General features: G+C 41.2%; 1 protein-coding gene across 4 annotated transcripts in view; it reads left to right on the top strand.

The window, feature by feature from the left end:
• The window catches only part of LOC108263967 (collagen and calcium-binding EGF domain-containing protein 1), a 31214-nt gene that overhangs the window by 5275 nt on the left and 18439 nt on the right, over window positions 1–7500 (top strand). The window lies entirely within an intron of this gene.

Below are 7500 nucleotides of genomic sequence, written 5' to 3'. Positions count from 1 at the left end.
TCAGTTGTCATTAAAGGCTTATGTAGCTAACGTTGGTGTCATGTTTCACTGTAAATACCAGTCTTGTGTGAAGTTTAGTGTTACTCGAAAGCAATTCCTGTTGTCCAAGATTACAGTCAAGATAATATATCCTTAAGCGTACATGTCTGCATTGAAGTCGACTTAAACAGACTGTTGATATTTCAAGCTCCAGATGTTATCTGTGACAAATCCCATTTTCACAGTCAAGAGCAAAAACAGACGCCTCAGAGCCACCACTTCATTTATTTCTCTCATGCCATCAAACCTTCATCCTAATACATTAGTGAGTATTGAGCAGAGATGTAGGAGTCTGGCTGAGAAAAGCATCTGTTTACTGTCAGGGTTAACTCTGTTTACTGTCAGGGTTTGTATATCGTTTAATCTAACTGACCTCTATGGATTCAAAGGGTACGTGCTGGGGGGAATTTTAGGGACCAAACCACTGGTGATTGGATATATAAATGCCTGTTTCTTGGAAATTATACGTCTGACTGAGCTGAAATTTGTTGTATTGCATATTTCTCCTAATTCGTACATAATATTCTAATGCTAAATCGATTACTTCAAAAACATGGTTGCCATCAGCCAATCAGATTTCAGCATGTGTTTGACAGGTTTAGCATCGAGCCACTATCATGAAACGTGAACAGTATGTTCATCGATCTGTCATCTCTTGAGTGTTGTATGCAAATTTGCGAGAACTGGCCACTGGAGGCACTACTAGGGGAAAGGTTGGACCCCGCAGATCACCGCTTTTTAATTCTACTTGTTATTATTTTTCGTTTCTTTCACTTTTACTCTCTCCCAAGCGGTAGACTGGTACGGTTTGACGACGGTGAGACGCTCGGATCTTGTTTTAATTAGAGTTGCGTGAAACTCGGCAGCCTGACAGAGTGATGTTTAAACTCTGGGAGTGTTTGTAACCAACAGTATCTTCCAGAAACCTCACAGAAGGAACTTATAAAGCACCTGGAGATGATGAGTCTATTTGGACCATCTGTCGTTCAGGACTGAAAGAACCGACCAGCTGCTTCATTTATATTCTGCTGAAGATTTAAGTGAAACACATATTTCTACACTTGGTGATCCTGCTGATTTATTAAAAGTTGTGTGTGTGTGTGTGTGTGTGACATCAGAGAACGAAAATACGAACATGGCAGCAAGGTAGAATTTAACATTTAAAATGTCTTTACCATGCAGTGTATCACCAACACACACTTCCACGGGTTAATAACAATCAGAATCAATGCATTCATGACAAAATAGAAATGATCTTGATGAATTTAATAAAATATCTTTGTAAAAACAGATGCTCTGTAGGCTTTGTTTTGCTCGTTCATAATTAAAGGATTTAACAACACAAAGCTCTTTCTAGTCCGCACACACTAGCTAATATTAACATTATATAACATAACTGTTGTTACGGTTTGTTAAGGTTGTCTATTGATAGACAGTAACTGCACTCTCTACTGTTTTGTGCTTTCCAATCTAATTCAAATGAATATTTCAAGCATATTGGTGCTTAAATTGCTATTTATTAACGTGCTTGCGAGTCAGAGTAATGGCTTGTACTCTTTAGTGTATTATTCTGTTGTGTATTTCCTGTAATTCTTTCTCCATTCTGGCATGTCTCGTTGGGTTATCTTTGTATGAGTGAACCTATTATGTCCTGAGTCCTGGGCCAGGTATTTTCCTGCATCATTTATCGCAGCGTGGCCTCAGACAGCACCTGTCTCTGTGCCATACACTCCTGTCTTACAGTTTCATTCTCATCCAAGAAGCATTTACTCAAGATGATGGCTGTGTATACAAAGGGAACATTTGGACATAATGAATGATGTTTAATCCAAGTAGAAATGAGAGAAAGCGTTTTATTTATTCAGCCAGTAATGCGGTTGTTTGTGCCGTGAGAGTGCAAGTGAAAAAGGACAGGACTTGTGTAGGAATTTTATTCCCAGAAGAAATTAGTTGGATCCCGAGGGTCGCAATGGGTGACGTTGTGGTGTGTGATAGTAAGACTATTGTGTATCATAAATGAAGTGAGGAGATGAAACCCAGACTTTTCTGTTTAAAGTGTGTGTGTGTGTGAGTGAGTGAGTGGGATGTGAGGGGGGTATGGGTGTCGATGCTTTGGGGATTTATGACTTGACAGGTTTCAGATTGCACTCTGTGATCATACTGTTTGGTGCCATATGATTCCAAACAGGATTAGCAGAAGAACCCAATCACACACACCCTCTATATTCGTACAAGTTTGAACACCCCTGGCCAAATGACATATTATCTTGATTTCTGAAGTGAACAGCTGTAAACACAACCTCAGTAGCAAAGTATTTCAAACAATAAAACATTTTCTATAGATATTAACGAACAGTTTTTTTTTTTTGTTTTGTTTTGTTTGTTAATTTGATGAACGTTGGAGCTGCAAAATGACATTGCAATTTTAGTAAGTGCAAATGTTAGAGTCGTTAGAACTTGTGATTAGGAACAACAATTCCAGAGCAAAACGAATTCTGACTCACAAACCTCATGCTAGCACGTAAGAACCATGGGCTTCCTCTCTGGATCTGAAAATAAAGCTAATTAACGCCTACAATGCAGGGGAAGGCTATAAAAAGATAGCAAAGTGGTTCGTTCCAACTCTCAATTTACACTGTCTGAAATGTCATTAAGAAATGGCAGTTAAGGGGAACTGTGGAAGTCAAGGAAACAGTTGAAAGACCAGGAAATCTCTCACACAGAACTACTGGTATATTGGGCAGAAGGGCAAAGCAAATGTCCCAAGCACTGCTAAAGACCTGCAGGAAAGTTAAGCTGACACAAGAGTGGTGGTGCGCCAATCTACTGTGCAGAGTTACTTGCACAAACATGTTCTGCATGGAAGAGTCATCAGAAGGAAACCTTACTTCATCACAAAAGTCAGTGTATGAAGCATGCAAAGCAATGTCTAGGTAAGCCAGAGGCATTCTGGATACTATTTGGCTACAATCACCAAAGGTCTGTTTGGTGAAAAAAGTGAGCAGCATTTGATGCACTATTAAGCATATGGGTGAACGTGTCATGCTTTGGGGTTTTGTGATAGCCAGTGGCTCAAGAAACTTTGCACAGGTAGATGTGCCACAGTCAGTCAAGAAGCCAAAGTTGAAAACGCGCTGGATTTGACAACAGGGCAGTGAATCAAAACATAACTCAAAATCTACCATGGAGTACTTCAGGAAATGCAAGCTGGAGCTTTTGATTGGCCTTACAGACCTTGAACATAATTGAAAATCTGTGTGTAAATCTTAAACATACTGTGCAGGCAAGATCACCCAGGAATATCTCATAACTAGAAACATTCTGCAAAGAAGAGTACAAACAGCATTCGCCAGTAGTGATACCTGCCAAAGGAGGTATTACTTCTGTAAGTCTCTCTCGCTCGCTCTCTCGTCATGTGTCAGATGTGTATGACGGTGTGTTTCCTGTAGAAAACTCCCCCTGAGTACTGCGTGATGTTTGATCCAGATGAAGTGAAGTTGCCCCTGGCAGGGGGAGCTTGTGTAAAAGCAGGAACCGCTGCTGTAAAGGGCTCCACACAGGAAATGAGAAGCAGAGAGAAGCTGCTAGCGTTCGCACCCTCTGACTTTTATGTGGGTTTATGGGGTGTCTCATGTCACAGGCTGATCAGGACTCCGTAACTGATATGGAGAGACGTATCGAGGTGAGAAGAAAAGGTGTTGAGGGAAATGGCAGATTTTTAGGAGCCACGTGTCTGATTCTCATAAACTCGCGCCGTAATTATTGGTACTCACATCACCTAGGAACACTGTATTAAAGATTTTTCCATCCAGTAAAATTTTATATATATATTATATTTAATTTATAGTAAAAACTCACTGAAACGCCATGAAATCTTTGAACGGAAGCTTCAAAAGGGTAATGGCTCATCCTTAAACTCCCTCACTTGCAATATATTTTGCTGGATTTAGGAATTCTGGACTGTTGGCATTGCTGATCCGGAATATCATTTGTTAAACCGCTGCTCTTTGAAATGTCCTCGTTAAGAGATGATGTTTTGTCATAACTGAGAATTCGAATCGTGGATTTTGTTGTATGGATTTCATTTTATACTGTGAAACGCGTCAAATATCAGGAAAAAGTCAAATATAGTGAAAGTATATCGATTAACGAATTTCTCGACATGATAACGAACCACAGTCGTCTTTAGACAGCAGGAACGGCACAGAAGTGTGAATATGATTATGCAAATTCTAAGTGCTCCAAAGCCTGCACGTCCACTCAGATCCCTCGGATTAATTGGTGCCATAAAGAACAAATCCTCTTTAGAAACTTATTGAAGGAATAAAAGACGTAAGGGGTCGACCCTGCAGTCGATGATTTTCCAATAAATGCATGTCTAAATGCTTTATTTATTAAAGGATGACACGTTGTACTTTTTGTCCATTTATTGTTACATTTAATGCTTTGGAAACAAATGCCTTCCTGTTATTATTTACACCCGTAAACAAACATTCACAATCTTTGCCTTGAGGTCAATAGGACAAAAACGCAGCTTGTCACGTGACGAAAGTCCATCGTCCTGAAAACTGAACACAGGAACAATTCTCCGAGGGCTCAGGAAATCTGATTTCCAAACAGTGGATCAAATTATCAGGAAAATCTTTTATACATTTTATTCTATGCATGTACATACACTCACTCTCTCTCTCTCAGTAACAGATCTGTGTCACTCCTTGCTAGAGCTGTCACTCAAAATTATTCTCTCACAGACACTCCTGTTCTGCTGATTTCTCTTCCCGCCAAACCTGTCTTGCCGGCACTGCTAGATCAGTCAGAGTTAGGGCTGAATTCTTTATCTTTTACAGTATTTACCTCCCTCTCCCTCTGTCGAGCCACACATGATTTTATGATGATGGCAGTGATCCTGACCCTTTCTGCTCTCCGGACCTGCCTGATCCATCCTGATGCCCTACCTCTGGATGGAGCTCTCATCACCTGGAGGCTACATCCTGAGGATTGTTGAGGACGGTGCTGCTTGAAGTATCACGGAAATTTTTTTGGACCTCGATTCCACATGGACGTTCTCGCTGTGGTTGCCGGGACTACGGTTGCCGCGATGGCCTTAGGACTGCAATCACCACGTACAGTTTTACACTCGGGTCTCCTTTAGCGAACAGTGGACTAGTTCAACAAACAGACTTCATATAAACACCATAACGAACTTCCCTTTACGTTCACACTATCCGTCGTGACCCAGATGAGGACGGGTTCCCTTCTGAGTCTGCTTCCTCTCAAGGTTTCTTCCTCATAACATCTTAGGGAGTTTTTCTTCACCATCGTCGCCACCGGCTCGCTCAATAGGGATAAATTCACACGCTTAAAATCTCTATCCTGTGTTTATATGTCTCTGTAAAGCTGCTTTGAGACGACGTCCATCGTTAAAAGCGCCACACGAATAAAATTGAATTGAATTGAAGTGAAGTGAATGCGGCGTGGTGTTGAACTAAAGACTGTGTGTGTGCGTGCTTATTGATTTGCAATTGTTCACTTTAGTGATTTAGTGTGTGTCACTGATCTGTCGTTAAGGAACTCAGACATTCCCCCCAGATGATTAGTCATTAGTTTGGACTTTCTCTTTCCTTGTCCATGGGGAAAACTCCTGTTAACTCCACTCAGAGCAGAGTGCACCCTCTCGTCTCTCTTCGGTGCGCTGCCCGTTCTTTGATCCTAATCTCCCAATCCCTTCATCCATCCATCTCCTTCTCCATCGGTCGTGTGTGTGTTTTGATGGAGGTCACATTCCAGTGACAGCAGGACGGCAGGGTCGGAGCCGTCTGTCAGGATCGGAGCTGGTTCTGATTTGTTCTCGTTATCTTACACACAAAGAACTCGCGTTACGTATTTTTTTCAAAATTGGACGTTTTCAGGACGTCCAGGAAACCTTGTTCTGATTTTTCCTGTTTTTATTTCTCATGGCAGTGGTAAAACGTAAACAAGACATGCTAGCGAACACGAACGCATCGATATTGCCTTATCGAAGCACAGAGTAGTCGTTTTCATTACTATTTTCATTACTGACCAGGATCACAAACTATTCGACCCACTGCACTATTTAATATGAACACAATGCCAAATGTGCACTACATCGGTTTATAATTTCTAAGTTCTCTTATTTTGTACTTCCATTCGTAAACTGCTGTAGCTCAAGTTAAACTGTTTAAGTTGAATGAATTCGGTATTTCTGCACGGTAGGCTCCATTGTGCCATTATGTTATCAGGACGTCACAGTGTGTGTATTTGACGGATGCTGTGAACGCTCTGCTTTTGAAATGACCATCGAAAGGTCCGGACCTCGGTGTCCTCGTTACTTATGACCACGATCGCATCGCAGGTCTATCGATGGAGAATCTTCATTATGTGCAGTAATTTGACACGGAGAACATCAGACAATCCGCTGTAGGATTCCAGCCAAAATTTAAAAAAAATAAATAAAAAAATCAGTTTGCATTCAGATTTATTTGTTTCACAGACATTTGTATCCAAAGTGAGTATAAATTCCCAAGCCAAACACAGAGCAGAACAGCTGAGAGTCGGTGAACATGGACCTGTCGCGACTCTGTGACAGTCCTGGGATTTAAACAGGAGCTTCTTCACTTGTCTCAGGCTTGCTTCAGTGAACGATCTCATCTGGAAACCCAATAACTTCTGCTGTGATCATAAAGACCGTGATGTTCACCCTCGGTACTGTTTGACGTTCTAGTATACAACTGTAAACGACTCATGATTTATAACCCCTCAATCTGGGGTCACTTAGAAAAGGATGAGTCCCCTTTTGAGCCCGGTTCCTCGGAAGATTTCTTCTCCACATCGCCTCACATCGGACTCGCTACTGTCACCTCTGGCTTGTTCATTAGGGATCCAGATTGCTATAAATCTGCTTTGTGAAAGCTCTACACATAAAACTGAACTGAATTGTAACCCATTGACGATACCCGCTGAGCCACCTCAGCCCCCGTTCTAGAAACTTCAGTCCCATCCAGACACTGTTATAAATCTCCCAATGGCCAAGTTCAGCTCTTTCTCTGACTTCTGTCAGCGTGCCAGAGTGCCAAGTGATCATGTATAAAGGGTTACTGATTATTACGAAATGCAGTGTCTGAGTAGAAAAACCCAGCTCCAGCTGTTATTGCAAAATATAACGCTTAGACTGTAAGGACGGCTGATTGCCTACAGATGTCCGCGCAACCTTTTACAAACCGCACCATAAAAACGAAGCTGTAAAATAAAACTTTGTATAAACCTGCAACAATAAGCACAATTTATTACATCTAAACCCTTTCATTTCAATTTTCCTGGAGTGCTTTTTAGCAAAGCTAAACTACACACTAAGGTGCTAAATCATGCTAGAGGCAAGAATTTCTTTCCCCCCAAAAGTAACAATAAACTCAAAAGCATGGTGAGTCAACTTGTTTTAGATGG

This window comes from Ictalurus punctatus, chromosome 4 (genome assembly GCF_001660625.3).
Source record: "Ictalurus punctatus breed USDA103 chromosome 4, Coco_2.0, whole genome shotgun sequence".
Lineage (NCBI taxonomy): Eukaryota > Metazoa > Chordata > Actinopteri > Siluriformes > Ictaluridae > Ictalurus > Ictalurus punctatus.
This window is presented reverse-complemented; position numbering and strand designations above follow the sequence as displayed.